Raw genomic sequence first — 19,310 nt, forward strand, 5'->3', positions numbered from 1 at the left:
TAATTCAGTTTTTTAAGTCTTTGTGACATTAGATGGACAAAGATGAAAGAAGGCAAGGCAAAAATATGTTCAAAATGGAAATTTGTACTCACTGCATTCACAAATGTGAATCTGTGTCTCCACACGCGTTTTCTCAGATATGCTTAAGACTTCTTTCATGGAACAGGTAAAACAGGTTCGGTTTAGTTCAAGAAGTGGTTTTAAGTAGTGACAGATGAGAAAAAGTCTGGTCTGAAACAACAGAAAAACTACAGTCTTTATAAGAAATGGGAAGAGGATTATTTCCTTGTGATGTCTAATTTGTATGTCTAATTAAATGTATGTGGCCATCTGTCATAAAAGCATCTCAGTCACTAACCTCATAAAGCATCTCACAACCACACACTAAATATTCAAAAGGGACTTTTTCTGCTGAAAGAGAGTTACAAAAAAGAGGCACAGGAACTGAAATCCTAACTACCTTTACAGCGGTCTGTTTTTATGAAGACAAAGAAAGTAAAAAGCTAAATTAAGAAGTTGTTTCTGGACAGAGAATTCGTCAAGGTAACATTGAAGCAGCTTGATGTTAATTGAAACACTGTAATCTTTTTCAAAGCTTCAAAGAGTGCTGAACAAACTCAGGACAATGATGACATGGAAACATGCTTTCCCTGCTGGCTACTGAGTCTGAGTTAGTGAAGGCATTCAGATTTGATATATATTGCTTGTTTATGTGGTAGGTATAGTGACAGTTTCCAGGCCCATGTGGTATAAAGTGCAGTATTTTATTGGCAGCATTGGGTCTTACATGTGTCAGCAGGATGCGTGTTCAGTCAGTAGTTTTAGCAGTGGCCATTATGGTCTTGTGAAATATATATATGTGTGTGTGTGTGTGTGTCTTGATTCTGAAAACTTGTCAGGATGGGCAAATCGAGGCCTAAAATCAACATGAAAATCCTTGTGGTGTATTTCTGACATGAAATAATTTCCATTATGATTGATAGGGCGCCTGCTGTGCTGGGTGCAGTGGTGGATTTATCTCTTACCACATACAGTGACTCTTCTCCTGATCTTTTCTGACTTTTTTTCTGAGTTTTTCTGACCTTATTCATTAGCTTCAAGATGGCGTCACACATGGTCGCCTCGGTGTGTTGGTGCGTACTTGTCTGTTTTGTTTTGTTCATTCATTTAGTGTGCCACGAAAATACCTGGATGGTATATACAAGAGAAGAGATCCTGAACATCAGGGAAACAACTCGAGTGGATTTATTTCCCACTTTTCTTGCTACATCCGTGGATTTATTGGACATTATGGTCAAAGGTGCTCTTGCCCTTGCCTGAGCAGTGAAATGCAGGCGTCGGGGGAAACACGCTGGCATGCTGGTACGTCTCCAAGGGTGTGGTTTACGAACACTGCGACTGGGAATATTCCTCTGATGTGCATTCACTGAGCAATGAACTGGACGAATAACATTTGCTGGTGAATAAAAACAGAGACTTTCCCATATCCTGTGTTTAGTGCTTTACAGTGACGTGGCTGTGTGGATCTGTACCGGACTTGCCGCTGCAGCTGCACGGCTTCTAACTCTTCTGTGCTGATTGCGATACAGAGCTCTCACGCAAAGGGAAAGGTGGTGGGATTTGTTTTGTATCAATGATGGCTGGTGCAGCAGTGTAACAGTGATTTGGCACTACTATTCTCCTGACTTAGAATCATTCTTCATAATCTGTAAACCATTTTACTCCCCCTGCAAGTTTGCATCATTTATATTGGTCATTGTCTACAATCTAACGTGCGCAAAGCACAGCACATGATCACTGATCAGATACTGGATGTGGAGCGGACAAACCCGGACTCCTTGGTTACCATCCTTGGGGACTTTAACAAATGTAACTTAAGTCAGGATCTTCCCAGATACAAACAGTTCATTAAATGTCTGACCAGAGAGGAGAGCACTTTGGATCATTGTTACACTACCATCAACAATGCTTGTCACGCCATGACCTGCGCTGCAGTGGGTCACTCTGATGAGCAGGTCAAAAGTGTGGAGTAGTGATTCAGTGGAAGATTTGTGTGTGTGCTTGGACTGCACTGATTGGGACATTTTCCGGTCTGCAAACGATAGCCTGGATGCTGTGATGTCATATATCAGCTTCTGTGAAGACAACAGTATTCCAACATGCACCAGGATGAGTTATAACAATGATAAACCCTGGTTCACAGCTAAACTCAGACGGCTACGTTTGGAGAAGGAAGAGGCTATCAGGAGTGGGGACCAGGATGGATTTAAAGAGGCAAAATACTGGTTTGGCAAGGTGGTGAGGGAGGCCTAACACCTGTATTCTGAGAAATTTCTCAACCAATGACTCTGCTTCTGTCTGGAAAGGATTCCAACAAATCATCAGTTACAAATCCAGAACCCCACACTCTGTCAACAACCTAAGCCTTGCTAATGACCTGAAGAACTTTTACTGTTGTTTTGAAAGACAAAGGGACAGTCCTGACACCACCCACAGTGTGCACAGCCATCAGCTCCAGCCCACCGGCACTGCTACTCAACCAGCCATCAACACAATGGAGGCTGGGGCCACTACACATCCACTCACTTCAGACAGCCCTGTCCCAGGTGTAAATTGGTGTCTAGGGGTATGACTTAGGGATGTGGCATAAAGGAAACCCACCACCTGTGCTGGTTTGGGACTGTGTGATAACGAAAAGGACACAGACACAATAGCAATGTAGAAAAAAAAAGTGCAGTATAATAATAATAATATTTACAAGACAGTAATATTTACAAATACATACAAGAATATTTACAATAACAAATATACATAGGAATGGGGAGAAGAGGACAGACGGTGCCAAAAAAAAAGAAACAAGCAAAACAAAACCACCCTAAATTCCTACACCAAACACACACTGACTACAAAACCAAAAAGGAAGAGCCACAGGAAACCTAACTACACTGACTATCTAATAACAAAAACATATACAAGTGGCACCCGCCTCTAACCTATCCCTACACACAGTGAAACACTAGCGCGGGGATCCCCCACCTTACCTATCCCCCTCCCCGCGATAACCAAAGCCAACAAGCCGAGATGCAATTCCAGAAACGAAGTCAGTAAACGAAAAATACACAGTCAAACACAGTAAGGCAAGTTTGTAAGTAGCAAAAACACAAAAGCATAGAGTCAAACAACGAGATTGAAAACTAAACACAGCACATCCAGCTTCTTCAAATCTTGGTGCTCTGTGTCCGGTTGGTTGAGCCAAAGGGGGCACTCCCTTCCTGGTTGGTTGATTGGGGGCGAGGAGGTGGAGCGCAACACCAGGCCAGATGGGATGGACAGCGGTTCGCACCACAGCTGGGTACCTGTGTCAGGAGAGCGGAGAAGGGAGAGGGAGAAAAAAACAAGACACAGGACGAAACAAGACACACACAAATAAAACACACAGTGCACGAGGAAGCACATCTACAACCCCCTGACCATATGTACTGGTTTCCCTCAAGGCTGCATCCTGTCCCCCCTCCTCTTCTCCCTGTATACTAACAGCTGCACCTGCAGTCATGATTCCGTCAAGCTCCTGAAGTTTGCGTAGAACACCACCCTCATTGGACTCATTTCTAGTAGGGATGAGTCCACCGACAAGTGGGAAATTGACCATCTGGTGACCTGGTGCAGCAATAACAAACTGGAGCTCAGTGCTCTAAAGACAGTGGAGATGGTAGTGGACTTCAGGTGTGGCTCAGCTCCATCCTCCCCATCACTTTGAGTGACTCCCCGGTCAACACTGTGGACTCCTTCCCCTTCCAGGGCACCATCATCTCCCACGACCTCAAGTGGGAGCTGAACATCAGCTCCCTCATCAATAAAGCCCAACAGAGGATGCACTTCCTACAGCAGCTGAAGAAGTTCAACCTGCCAAGGACAATGATGCTACATTTCTACACTGCCATCATTCAGTCTATCCTCACTTGCTCCATCAGCGTCTGGTACGCTTCTGCCACTGCCAAGGACAAGGGCAGACTGCAATGTATCATCTGCTCTGCAGAGATGGTGATTGGCTGCAATCTGCCACCCCTCCAGGATCTCCAGGACCCTGAGGCGAGCAGGAAAGATTTTGGCTGATCCTTACCACCCCGGATGCCAACTCTTTTAAGCACTACCCTCTGGCAAGAGACTGAGGTCTATCAAGACCAGATCCACACACCACAAAAACAGTTTTCTCCCCACAGCAGTAGAACTCATCAATAAGCCCCCTGACCCCCACTGACATGGACACTGCACCTGACCTCCTCTGCACTTGATTTTTGTGGAAGTTTTTTTACGGGGTCATTTTTTGGAGAGACTCAGAAAACTTAAATTAAGAAGTTTCCCAAACACTCAGAATGGTGGTGCGTGGTGGGTCCAATAGGGGATGATAAAATTATTTGTATTAGTATTAGGATGGAAACCAGAATTGGATTGAGTTTAAGGCAGAAATGGTCCAAAACTAAAAGAAAAGGCTGTTTTTAGATGTAAATTCACTGCCATTGATGGTTGTCTGACATCATATGTTATCATATATCATGTCTTATCCCATTAATAAAGCTAAAAACCTTTGAAAGATAACCCATATCCTGAAGCTGAACAATAGTAGCCTAAACCCTTGTGTTTGACAACAGTCAAGTAGAATGTAAAATATGTACACAGAACCATGCCATCATCCCCCTCAACTTGGGGAAGCTGAGCAAACAAAAACCTTCAACGCTGCCATCCCATTACCCTTAATCTGGGGACTCTAAACCAGCAAATAAAAGAATGTGTGTAAAAACCAGCAGTGCCAAAAATTCTTGAAGTAAGCAGATTATGGAATGTGCATAAAAATGCAAAACTGGAAAAACTGAAAAAAATAGAAAACGTATATATTTACCTCAGTGCTATGAACCTAACCTTGCTGACACACATTTTTCTGTCAAAGATTTAGGTGCTGATGAAATATGCAAAAAATTCTGAATTTTGAATATGTAAGGGATTTAGAGCACTACAGAGTCAGTGAGAGCGTAGCCTACCAGGGAGCTTTTAAAACAAGAATTTGACATTTTAGCACAATTTTAATTTATGTTGGATATGGTATCTCTTTAAGCTGCTCTTGGCAAGTTTGAATTTTGGAGACACATGCGATACCTCCCTGCCATCCTACTCTATCCTGCTAATATATCTTAATATACATATTCTAATATATATCAGTTGATGTTGTAATCTTTGTTACTTCTGCCTTATTTATTGTTTGACATGAGTGAATTTTGTTAGTTCTGCCTGTCAAGGCTAAATGTCAAACAAAATTTCTGACGACAACTTTTTACATTGGGGATTGCAAAATACTAGCGCTCCTTGCGAAAGTGGGGCACCCCGGACTTGGACGTTATAGGTTCACCTCTGGTGAGCACCGGTATCGCCTTGATGCTCCCTGATGAGCAGGTGGGCCACCTCCAGATAGAAGAACAGCTTACATAAGCTATCTCCTCCCCCACCTTGGGCTCAGGAGGGCTGCTGAATGTCGAGCCCACCATCTCACAACCAACCAAGGGCATGGAAGGTGTAAAGCCAGTAGGCTCCTGAGTGGTGGAGCAGCATGCTCCGAAGACCAGAGGGAGGTGGCAGTTTCAGTTGTGCTAGTGCTCGGTGGTGAGGATGGCAAGCCGCATTGTGAGTGTCTGGTTAAAACGCTCCATCAGGCTGTAGCTTTGTGGGTGCGGGGGGTCATACAGGTCCTCTGCATTGAAGATGGCGCCAATGTCCTTTATTAGGACAGCCTTGAAATTCTGCCCTGTGTTACTATTTCTGCCTTGAAATTCATTGCTGTGTTACTCCCCTGATGCAAAACATATCCTCCATCAGTTTCTCCACTGTTATTGTGGCACTCTGATATGTATATGCCTTGGGTCACTTAGTGAGGTAATCAATGGCCACAAGACATAGTGATTACAGTGGTGCAGAAAGGGCCTAAGATATTGACACCCACCCTCTCTATGGGTGCCCTCACATTATGAGACTGGAGGGGAGCACTCGCTGGGTCCCTTCTTGGTTGTACAAGCATCGCAGCAGTGGACATGGAGCTCAACTTTCTGATGACACAGTACCCTCTGGGGCAGCGGGCACAGGGTCTTGTTGTTGCTGAAATGCGCAACATCCACTGGACTGTGAACATTCCACAGCATTCTTTCCTGCAGGGTACCAGGAGCTGCCACAACACTTCTTACCAGAGGCAGCACCTTGTAAATGGTGGTACACAAGACCATAGTGCACCACCGGGTTGTCCCATTAGGACATCATGGCAACCAGCCACGGTAACCAGCAGCTGAAGCTGCTCTGGGTCAGCCTCTTGTGCCCACCGCATCTCCACAGTGCCTGTGCCATGAAGTTCTGCCAGTGGCTCTTGTGCCATGGTCACCATTGTCTCCTCTATGGCTTCGGGGGAAAACTGGTGTCAGTGTCCATGATGAAAGTGGTGGTTGGGTCAGGAAAGGCAAAGCCTGGTGCTGTGCTGAAAGGCTCCTTAGGCACCTCACACTGAGCTGACTATTGGAATGCCACTGACTTGGCTGTTAGGTGATGAAGGGGTGCAGCAATGTTAGGAAAGCTACAGATGAAATGGTGGTAGTAAGATGCCAGAGAACTCTCATTCAGAACAGAGGTGATGGTCCCGTGTACTGATCTCCCTTGCCAGTGGGTTTGAATATTTTATAATTTCCCCCACCAACAATTTCTGAACTCATATGGAAGGAGAAAACAATCTTCAGAGATGTCTTTGAGGATATTGCTATTCAATATTAATTTCATATTGTAACTGGAATGACTGAAAATGTTTAAAAGTTTATAATGTTAAAAAAGACCATAAAGTAACACTGTATATTAGTATATTAGTATATTGTATATCAGTCCAATTACATAAAAAGGTTATGGTGAATTTTGTTCTTTTAATGGGAGGATATACAGTGTGAATTCTGCACACACAGTGACAAAGCTAGCTCGTGGCTGTCACATTTAGTGTGTCTTTTCCTGCTGTGTTAGTGATGATTGATGTATGTGAGTAGACCAGAGGAAGCTGACCTGAATCCATTGCGTTTCTGTATAATTATGCAGTTGAACTCCATTGATTAATTTTTACAGTACGTGCCATTGTAGTTTGAATGTGTTTTAAAATGTTTGAATATGTGTGGGATGAATAAACATGACTTATTTGCCCTTTTATTCTCACAAACTTTGTAGCCTATTGAATTGTCTAGAGGTAGGGTTTTGCGTACTGTGAAGCTGCATTGATTGAATATTTGATTCTAGAAGGGCAACAATTAGTGCAGAAATTTAATTAACTGCATACATTTCGTATTTGGCCCTGATTTGTTCTCTGCATGACTGAGTGAGTGATGATTAATGATTGTAACCAGATCAGAGGCAGCTTACCATTGATCTTAATCCAGGGCATTTTTTTGTATCTTATGCAGTTTGAGGAGGTATTAAATAAAAACAGATCAGACCAGCAGACTGTCTCCATATTCTGGAGTCCAGAACTTTCATTTAGACACAACACAGAGCAAAAGCCCAGGATAGCATAACACAAACACTTAATTTAAAGGTTTGAAAGTTACTAAAAATGAGATTCTCCACCATGATTAGTAGATAACACACAAAGAAGAAACTGTTGTATGTTGAATGTTGTATTTTTCTTTGAAAACAAATTAGCTGCTGTCAATGGTGATCTTGTTGAATTTGACCCCCAATTACACATATTTCCTGATGTGCAGATAGTCTACTTGTTGATGAATTGCACACTGTATGTGTCCTTATAAACAACTTACTCTAGGTCTGTAGAGCTATGCAGCAGACCTACACAATAACAAACAGCAGAAGATAAGAATGTAAAATTAGAATGAAACAGACCATTTAAAAGCATATGCACTTATGACATACTCAAAACAAGTGAACTGTATGTAAGGTGCGAATAATTAAAAAAAAAAAATTTCCAATTCATACTTCACTTGTTCTGGGGTGAAGATATGTAGTCTTCTCCAATATCTTGCACTAATGATCTTTTCCCACACTGTTCTTTAATAAATCTTCTATTCTTTGCATTTGTTCTCTTGTATCTCTCTCGCATCTCTCATTTTAATCCCAGATGCTTCTCCAATCTCTAAATCATGACTCATAACTCTTAGTATGTTGTAGTTCTTAGCACTACCTAACATTTATTCCAGAATTAATGATGCCACATGTGCTATGGACAACCACCACAGTGCAGAATCAGCCATACAATCAAAAGCATCATGGTCACCTCTGAAGGGTAGCTGGTTCACTCAAGCAACTCGACGAGGTGGCAAAAGTAAACGTAGAAGTAAATAGAGTTAAACTGACAACTATTTTTGTAAATTGTGAATGAGTGACCATTTTACTCTTACTTCAGTATTTTTCAGGAGGAATGCTTTAACTCTACTTACAATACTTTTTTTTTTTAAGTAAAAGTACTTCTGTTTTTACTTTTGCCACCTCTGGATGACATCAATTACTGATGACAAGTTGCAACTGTTCTGCATTGATTAAAGTTGTGATTTCTGTGCCAGTCTGAATCCGTCTCTCCTTGTCTCTGCAAATAGCTTCACAGATGTGGTGTTCTTTTGATGCTGGTTATTCAGACCTTTACCAGTGCCTACCACATGCTTCAGATTCACTAATCGTAAACGAGGGGAGAGTCTAAAATGCTTAACGTGAAGAACACTGAACGCGGTTTAAAGTACCAAACATGACGTGTAGACACTTCAGACTGCTCACACTTATAACTGTTCCATAGTACTAAATACATTCAAAAGCTTGAGAATGTAGTCAGAAGGGAAATATTTTAAGTACTGATTAAGCGTTCTCTCTGTGCATATGCAAAAACGCTTAAGGAGCTAGAACCTGCCTAAATAATAGTTCCACGATTATAGCTTTCCTTCAGCACTAGCAGTATCCAAAAGCTTGAGAATGTAGTCAGAGGGGAAATATTTTAAATATTGATTAAGCGTTTTCTCTGCGCATGCTGTATGTGGAAATGCTCAACGAGCTAAAGCACACAACCAGATCATTTTCGCTATCGACAAACCAATCAAATCCATTTAAATTATTATTATTATTATTATTATTATTTCTTTTTTTAATTTATTTATTTTTTAATCAGACCAAACATAATTTTATTTTTATTCAGGAGTTTTGTGTCTACAAAAAAAAAATATTGTGCCAGAGAACACTCACTCTCCAAGCGAGGACTGGTGATTGGTGGGAAGTTGGGTTGGTGACGCAGACAGACTGATTGAGGGCGGGCACTGGTGACTCCCAGGGTGGGACAGGCCCCCAATGCCAGCCAGTCGTGCTGGGACTGTCCCCTCCCAGGTTTTAATTTTTGTGGTGGGCTTCATTGCCCCCTGCCTGCACATCCAGGCAGTCCTACTTCCATATTGGAATTTTTCAACAGATTTTGTAGGGCTCATGCCAAATTCAAGTTCACTGCATATTTAATGCGTAATGCTAATGAACTGTTGTAGCATTATCAGGGAAAGGGAAGTGGTTTTGTTATATGTCTAGTAACAAAAGAGAATTCATAATTCAAAAATAGTACTTAGATGCCACCGCAGAATGAAATTTTTCTAAACTTGCAAACTCTTTTAATCTATGTAATGCACACTGTTCATGAAATGAAATGGTTGATGACTTAAGTAGTAACTTAGGAAACAGATTGGACAGCGTTGCACCAGTTAAGATGAAAAAGAGATCATGTAATAAAATATCACCATGGATAAATGACACTGTCCGCGAGCTTAAGAGACTGTATAGAACGAGCTGAACGGGCATGGAGAAAAACGAAACTAGAGATCCACTGTAGCGTTCTGAAGGAGTCTATTTCCACCTGTAACAATGCTATCCGCACTGAGAGAAGAACCCACTTTTCAAAGATCATTGCAGGGAATTGCGGCAACTCTAGGGTACTGTTCTCAACTACCAACAAATTATTAAATCCCACTTCAGCTTCTGACATTCTTAGTTTAGCCTCTTCCTCAAAATGTCAAGAATTTGCACAATTCTTGAACAACAGAATGATCTTAGACTCAGTGCTGCTGCAAACAAGGTCTCAGTTCTTATTCTCTTAGATTTGTGTGCTGCATTTGACACGATTGACCACAGCATTCTAATCAATTGACTTAAAAACTGTGTTGGTCTCTCTGAATAAGCTCCACGCTGGTTCCGAACATACATTACAGGGAGACAATTTTATGTTAGTCTTGGAGATCATGTCTCAAAAAATTATGACATATCTTTTGGTGTTGCACAAGGAAGCTGTCTTGGCCCCCTTCCTTTTTCATTATATATGCTACTGCTGGGTAATATCATCAGGGAACACAATGTTAACTTCCATAGCTATGCTGATGATACAGAATTATACAGCTCTGTCAAGCCAAGTGACATAAATGCATTATGCTCCCTGACAACCTGCCTGTCCGCAATCACTCAATGGATGAGTAATAATCTTTTAAAGCTGAACGAAGGTAAGACAGAAATACTACTAGTTGGCCCCAAAGCCAAAAGAGATGCACTTTCTTCCAGGCTAGGAAACTTAAGTCATCAAAATAAACTGGAAGTAAAAAGTCTGGGCGTAATTTTAGATTCAAAGTTTCAAATCCCACATAAGCAAGGTAACCAAAGCAGCCCTCTTCCACCTAAGAAATATTGCCAAAGTATGCCTGTTTTTCACTCAGCAGGATGCTGAGAAGCTCATTCATGCTTTTATTTCAAGTAGACTGGACGACTGTAATGCTCTATTAACTGGTCTTCCAAAAAAGTCAGCTGAGAAACTACAACTAATTCAGAATTCCGCTGCTAGACTTTTAATGCAAACAAGGAAGAGAGAGCATATTACCCCTGTTTTAGCTATACTGGACTGCAACTAAAAACATACCTTTTCAGTTTCGCTTATTATTAGCAATTGTCTCTTTTTTTATTATTGTTTATTATTAATTTTATTCATTCTTTAAATTATTTAAAACAATTTAAATTATCCTTAAATTGTTTTAATCTTTAATTTAGATAATCTTCCCTGTTTTACGCCCCTTGAATTGTGTGGTTTCTTTTTCATTGGTTTTTATTTCATTTGATCTATTCTTTTAATTATTTTTCCTTAAACCGTTTTATTCTTTAACCTGTTTTATGCCCCTTGGATCGTGTGGCTTATCTTAGTTTTTTTATTTTGTGGTCTATTAATTACAATTTTATTTTTATTCTGTTTTATATGCTGAAATGTAAAAGCACTTTGAGCTGCATTCTTTGTATGAAAAGTGTAATACAAATAAAGTATTTTTATTACTATTATTTGAGCTAAGATTTATGAAGCTAATATTAATGAGCTAAGATAGATTGGATTAGCAACTCTCCTATAAAAGACAGAGACAACACCTTTAGGGTGTTGTTAAACAGTACTCAATCTACACTTTCATTTATGATGTCAATAAAACATTAATGTTACTGGAAGAGGCAAAGTCACTGTTCAGTTTTGAATAAACAGATGTAAGGTTATCCTGTTAATGTCCACATATAAAAGGGTGAAACTTATCAGTCTTATAAAGGTTAAGGCAATATGACTCTTAGGAAATCTTGAACCAGAACAGAAACCTATTGTCTTCTTCTTGATTCAAATATGATTATGAATTGATGATAAAATTACTTAAACTGAAAATTTAAACCATAAAACACAACCATATAGTCATGTAATAAATTAATCTGATATTTGAAATGTGAGCTTTGTAAAATGGACTGTCCAGTCTGTTATTACTTGTTGAGATTTTGTAAAAGCAAAGCCAGTGTGCTACAACTGCAACAACAGGCAGAAAATATCAGTGCAAAAGAAGAAACAAAAGAACATTTTGTGTTGAGAACATACCTTTGTTTATTAAAGCCTGATATCACTTATGTAAATTAATGCTAATATCACATATCTGGTATAAAGTTCCATCTGGGAACTTTTGGGTCTTTGGCCATCACATTGTGGAAAAAATACAATGAAAATGCAACAGCAGATAGATCTGTTGCAGTCAGTATAAATATTATAAAACAGTTTTCAGCCCTTGACCAACAGTTTTCTGCTGAAGTTCTCCATTTTTTAAATTTACTTAGGCAGATGTGATATTAGAAGGACAGTCACTTACACTGGGGTTATTACTGACTCCACAAAGACATTGACTCTTCACTTTTACTGAGAAAAAGATTGAATTGTTTATGGTATAAGCTTAAGATGGTACTTGTTTTCAATCAAATTGCTGATAGTTCTGTTTAAGATTTTTTTAAATTACATATCAATGCAAAATTTGTTTCTGCTATTTTTTTATTACGTTTTAAAGTATGGAAGAATCTCTAGTACAGTTATTTGATTAGGGTCCCAAACACAGTTTTCCTCCAGGCAGCTGGGCACCATCCCACAATTGGGTGGAACCCAAGCTGTATTATATCCCTCCTGGTGCCAAGTTTTCTGTAGAGGGTGGCCTTGGTAATCAATTTTCTTTACTTTACCCACACGGACACAGAGCTTTAGAACAGCCACTGGTTTTCCTTGTGGACACAACGGGTATCGACTGGCCTTTTCAAAACTTCGGGTCACGTAGACACCACGACCCAACATTCCGTCAGGTGAAGGAATGAAGCCGTGCTTTTGGATCTTAAGAGCATTCTCCAAAAAGGTGCCATGGAACATGGTGTACATGCCGTGGCCTCTGCAAACAGCTGGTTCAAGGCCTTCATAAAAGCTAGCATTCTCCATGTCCTCCATAATGTTCAAATTATTTATGTTTATATTTAAATAGCTGCCAAATAGAAAAATTTTGATCAGAGTCAACAATCAGATAATGATTACTTTTTTTTTGCTTAAAGGTGGATTTGACAAAAAAAATTCAGAGCTACACAATAGCATGTTTTTTTGTTTTTTTTTAATAATTATACAGTTTGGAAGTTATGTTTCCTCTTGCTATTGTTTAGTTTGTTTTGGTATCAATATGTCTAAATGCAGAGAAATAGAACTTACCCCCACAGTGAACAAGTATCAAATGAGCCCAAAGGTGGAATTGTCTTTCGAAATAAATTGTTTTACTTCCTCCCTAGTTCATGTAGGGAGTGGCCACAGACACACAAGTAGGCTAAGTCAGACCAAAACAAAACAAAACAAAACTACACTAAGCTAAACGAGTAAATCTTTTGACTCTGACATTTGTTGTCTCTGAAGTTTAAAAATGAAGCAACAAATGAAACCAGCAAAAGAATTTTTTTTATCATATTTCATGTCAGATTAGTCTTCAGTATGTCCCATGTTACTGTTTGTCCACAGGAACATTACTGATATCTTTTGCTTTACAATTCCTTTGAGTCTACTCCATTACCTGTAAATCATACTGCTCAAAAGCATTCTTTTTCAAGGTTCTTTGTTAGAATAGCGAAACACTATGCCTATCAAGGGAAATTTTATTTTCAGCTGAGATTTCAGTTTTGACCCTAAAGTAATCCTGGTTGGAAATATTACTTTGTTATTTCTGATGTTAAAGTCTATGTCTGGTACAAATTTCCATAAGGGGTTTTCATAGAGGCTTTCAGTATCATACCACTCTAAAAACTGAAAATGCAGCACCAATCCCATCCACTGCACTCAGTGGAAATATATTAAAGCAGTGACCAGTAGCATTCTGAATCCATGGGGAAAATCATGAGCATATTTTTAATCAGGTGGCCTGTCATTCAGTTGCTTGAGATGAAATGACAAAGACATTGCTATAAATGGCTGACATATAGGATCTTACTAAATTTGCAAGACCAAAATCTCCAGAGGATTACTGAGAAAAGTTTTAGATTTCTCTTATGATAATCATAACAAAGTGAATTTACTTAAAGGAATAACAAAAGAAAAGAAATGGCATATAACACATTCTGAATGAAAGGTAACAGGAAAATTGTTGAACAAGCTCCAGGAAAACAATGTGAGGGGTGTGTGGTCAGGAATGATCACAGGTTTCAAGGTGAATGGGAATCAGGCTGAAGGAAACCTGAACAGACCCACTGGCCTTGCTTACACCTTGCATTAGAGCCGATTTTGGCGATCCGATCACAAGTGGACAGCTCTAAAGTACTTGGTGTAAACACACCCAATCAGCATTGAGGTTGCATCGAGATCCGATCGCACAGACCACATTTGGAGGTGGTCTGGACCACATATGACCACATTCTTTTAGCAGTGTAAACATGAGTGCAGTCTCGACCACATTGAACGACTGCCTACTCAACTGACGTTAAGGCAAATAAATCATGTTATGAGTACGGGTTAAACAAAACACTTCTGAAATGAATATTTGACCCCTGCTAGTAAAACACACTACAAATTTACGACAATAATTCTGTTCGTATAGACGTTTAATATACATCTCGTATCATCGTGTCGTCTACAATCAGTTTATTGAGCCGAGGTATGCGGGCAAGGTATGACTTATCCTCTGTTAGCGGGCTCGGTTGGCCAAACATATCGTAAAGGGATTAGATACACCACAAAACAGGAATTTCATTCTTTCAGACCTTACTTTTTAAAGTATGTAGTGTCTTTATCAGCAATTTCACAGTTTGGTGGCTCCGAACGTAATAGTATACATTAGTAACTGTTGACACAATTTGACACATTTCCTTTGAAAATGTCCCAGATTTCATGCTATTACGTATTTCAACGCATTTGGTCTTTGCAAATGGAAATGATGTATGTGTTTATTTGCATATAGAGTGGGAGGGTGAGATCCGATCGCAAGTGGTCACTCGAGACACGTGAGACACATGGATTCTAAAGCCACGGATTCTAAAGTGTAAATGGAACTAATTTACAGCTGTCCACTTGTGATTGGATCACCAAAATCGGATCTAATGCAAGGTCTAAACAGGGCCAGTGAGCTTAATGTGTTCCTCAACAGGTTCAGTACGGGACCCTCAGCTCCCTCCTCCCACTCCACTAGCCACACAGACCTTAAACCCTCCCTGTCCCCACAGCTGCTTCCCTCTCACACCTCCTCAGTGATCAGGACTAATGACTCACACTGTGCCTCCCCTCAACCCTCAACCCCCACCATGGACTTCAACACTGCCCCATCAACACCTCCCCCCACATCAGGAACACTAAGACCCCCCTACCTACCCCACCCGCCTGTCTGTTTCCAGCAGCCAGGTGAGGAGGCTGCTGGGGAGACTCCGCCAGGCCAAAGCTGCAGGTCCAGATGGCATCAGCCCCAGAGTCTTGAAGGCCTGCATGGACCAGCTATGCAGGATTTTACAGCACCTCTTCAACCTTAGCCTGAGCCAGGAGAGGGCTCCAGTGCTGTGAAAGACATCCTGCTTTGTTCCAGTACCAAAGAAGTCTTCTCCATCTGCCCTCAATGACTTTAGACTGGTTGCCTTAACATCCCACATCATGAAAGTCCTGGAGAGACTGGTTTTGGCACATCTCAGACCTCAGGTGAACACCTCTCTGGACCCACTGCAGTTTGCCTACTGCCCCGAGGTTGGAGTTGAGGATGCCATCATCTACCTGCTCCAGTGAGCCCACTCTCACCTGGACAAAGCTGGCAACATTGTGAGGATCATGTTCTTTGATTTCTCCAGGGCCTTCAACATGATCCAGCCTGCACTGATGCATGAAAAGCTCCAAAAGATGCAGGAAGATACCTCCACAACCTCCTGGATTATTGACTACCTGACGGACAGACCACAGTTTGTGCGACTGAGAGCATATGTGTCTGAGAAGGTGGTTAGCAGCACAAGAGCACCGGAGGGGGCTGTACTCTTAGCTTTCCTCTTCACGCTGTATACCTCAGACTTCCACTACAACTTGGCGTGGACAGGAGACTCTGACATATTAAAAGCATCTGTCCGTCTCTGGTTTTAGCTATTTGAAACGTAATGCGCTAAGCTAGCTGATTAGCTAAGCTAGATCTAGAGTATAGTAGTGCAGAGCAGCTAAGATACCTAGCTGTGTAGTAGTGTCAGAGGAAAAAATGTTTCTTTGTATGAAAAAACACTAACAGTTATGTAGCCATTTTTTTGTGTGAGTTAATCAACACATTAATTTTGTATTAATAATCAGTTTATATTTGCATTAAGAATTCACAACTATATAATCATATTATATTAAAGTAAATGGGTGAAGTTCTTTTATAAAGATGTGACCTGTGAATGGTGAATAGAAAAGGTATTTCGAGTTCATCTGTGTGCAGAGAGTGCAAACGGTCATGCCTTCGAGGTTACATGGTGTGAGCCTTTTTTGGAGGAAATGAGAAGACTGACTGTGTTGGAATATAGCCAAGGGCACTAAGATAAGATGCAACAGTGCTCACATTTATTCTTTGTATTTCCAACAGTATTCTCATTTATTTTTAGTTGAGACCAAGTAGATGTGAATTAAGTACATAATGATGTTTACATTTATTCTCTGTATGCCCTTTCATTCATTATGATCATAAGCAATAGCAGGAAACACCATCTTCACTTATTCCTTGTAAGCTCTTCTTAATTTTTGTATTTTATCATCGCAGGTGTTAGTGTGAGACACAACTCTTTGTATTCATCTTTGTTCATTTATCAATGCAGGTGCCAATGTAAAGGCAACATCCTCAATTATTTTTGACCTGGGTCAATTTCGGATTACGTCTTTAGGAAATGATGGTGTCCAGCAAGATAGGCAAAGAAGGTGGGAAGTCCTCTGAATGACTGTCTTCACTGTCATTGGATAATCTTTGATATGATTTTGGTATAACCACAGGTGATGTGTACCTGTTTGTCAGTTAACTCCCGGGACCTGACTCAGCTTGTTGTAAGCTGCTTTCAAGTGGTAGCAATAAACTTATACTGCACCAGACTCTTCAAGACTTCGACTGCTTTTTGAAACTCAGAATTCATTGAGGCCAGAAGAGAAGCGAATAAGTGTGGCAGTGGGACTCAGTCATATCTGGCCTTGACTTGGCAGTCTCTACCACAGTAGCTCTATCATTTATACTGTATTATTATTGTAAATGCAGCATCAGTGTCGTCGCTCATCCAGTATAATTTTTGGAAAGCAGGCTAATTTGAGATGCTGTATGTCATCTGTAAATTAAGGGGAGCAGTGTGATTTTCGTTTTTGTCAATGCAAATAGGAAAGTGTTCTCAAAGAACCACGAAGAAGACTGGAGGTCGAGAAGATTTAATCTTTGAAAATGAAGTAAATCTACTCTTTTTTGTTGTTCATAACAGGAGTTTAAACCTTAAAGTGTAGATGAAATTTCAAAACTTCAAAATTACGTGAATTAGGTATCCACTACATCTGCCTGCATGGTGGTGGTCGAGCATATGATTAACACAGTCAGAGTGACATGAGATATGAAAGCATGTGCTCAGGCAGTGGGCAAAGGGTGGAACCCTTAGTTGCTTCATTCCATTCTGCAAAACAATAAATGTCACATTAAGCGTTGCAGTAATGTTCTGAACATTTGCACTTTAGGACTTAATTTATTAGGCTACTATGTTGCAATCAAGTAGGACAGGTGCCGTCTCTTTTGTTTACCTTCTTTTTTGCACACCTGCTGTTGCCCTTTTATTTATTCGTGTTTGTAATAGTAAAATTAAAAAAATGGTATTTCCCCTGAAGATGGCACTGTTTCAGGGGGGGCGGGTGGGAGTCTGGAGATCTCGCCTAGGACACCAGAATGGCCAGAAACGCCACTGGATAAGTTGACTGGACTTTGAAACATACGTGCTAAGAGACAGACTTGGAATGACCCACTTTTTGCTCAGTGTCATAAAGACTGGTTTATGTTCTTCTCCTTAATTCTCAAGATTTCATTTGTGAGGAAGTACAGCAATTCAATGTTTCCATTAATGGTGCAGTTTGAGAGAATCAATCGATGGCACATCTCGGGGGAAGTTGAAGTTGATGTCCCTAGTCATTTCTAGTCTTTGATTGTCGGGAGAAACATTTCATCACCATGACTTTCTGTTACAATAAGTGAACGGACTACTTGCGGAATGATATGAAAGATGTGAATCAGAGGCGCAGAACCCTTTGCCAATGTCAGAGGTCATTAATTTTTTTCAGCGGTCATTATCAAGAAATATCGGACCTTTGAACGTTGGGATTGCCCATTCAATTCAGTGGAACATTCTGCAGCATTCTGAGGAACTGTGCAATAAATGAAAATAAACAGACCATTTACAACTACACTGAAGCACTGGGCTAAGATTTGCGAAGCTATTATTTATGAGCTAAGATTGACTGGACTAGCAACTCTCCTATAAAAGACAGAGACAACACCTTTAGGGCGTTGTTAAATGGTGCTCAACCTGCAATTTCATTTATGATGTCAATAAAACATTAATGTTACTGGAAGAGGCAAAGTCATTGTTCAGTTATAAATAAATGGATCTAAGATCATCCTGTTAATATTTACATTGCTTTAATGCTTATTTATTTTACTTAACAACAATTACGACAGAGATGAACAGCATCAACGGTATTTAGTTTTTCATATATCTTTAAAATGAAGCATTTATGCATATGGACACTCTTTATACATACAAATGACTCTTCACCATCATATATCCTTGATTTGGAAATAAGATCAAATTTGAAAACAGCTGGGATATATTTTTTATACTGCAGCAAGTTTTGAATACGTGCAGTGATCTCAGTTAAATGACTTTTATTAACCTATCAGCAGATTTAACAGTGGTGCCTATTCACCTGTAAAAGAATGATGGCAATGTGGAATTAAAAGAATTATTAGAATTTAGTTTAAATCTTGAGAGGAGTTTTGCTTCTGAGTGAAATATTTAATATATTAATGGCTATCAAAAGCATTAAATCACATTTGAGTGATGATTAAACACTAACATGACAATGTGTACCAAAGTCTAAAGCATATGTCAAGAGTAAATTTGATGGATAGCCTTTGTATGGTATCCCTTAAGTCCCAGCTGCTTCACACAAAATGTGTTTTCTTGACAGTATTTTTCTCCTCAAAGCTGTTTTCCCCTTAGAGCTATGAATGTATAACTGGCAGGAAGTTTGTTGCTATGTATCTTTCATCTTTCTGTTTCTGTTCATCACTTAAAATATCTCAGACGTCTGTTTATGAAATTGATGTGCCTTTTGTAGGACAGACTGAATATTGTTTTGAAATTGTTGGCATGTAATGTCTAAAAATATATTTTAAAAAAAGTATTTTCACTGCTCAAACAACATATAACTAGAAAGTTGAAAATGCCCCTCAGGTCTTTTT

This window comes from Chanos chanos, chromosome 5 (assembly GCF_902362185.1).
Source record: "Chanos chanos chromosome 5, fChaCha1.1, whole genome shotgun sequence".
Classification (NCBI taxonomy): domain Eukaryota; kingdom Metazoa; phylum Chordata; class Actinopteri; order Gonorynchiformes; family Chanidae; genus Chanos; species Chanos chanos.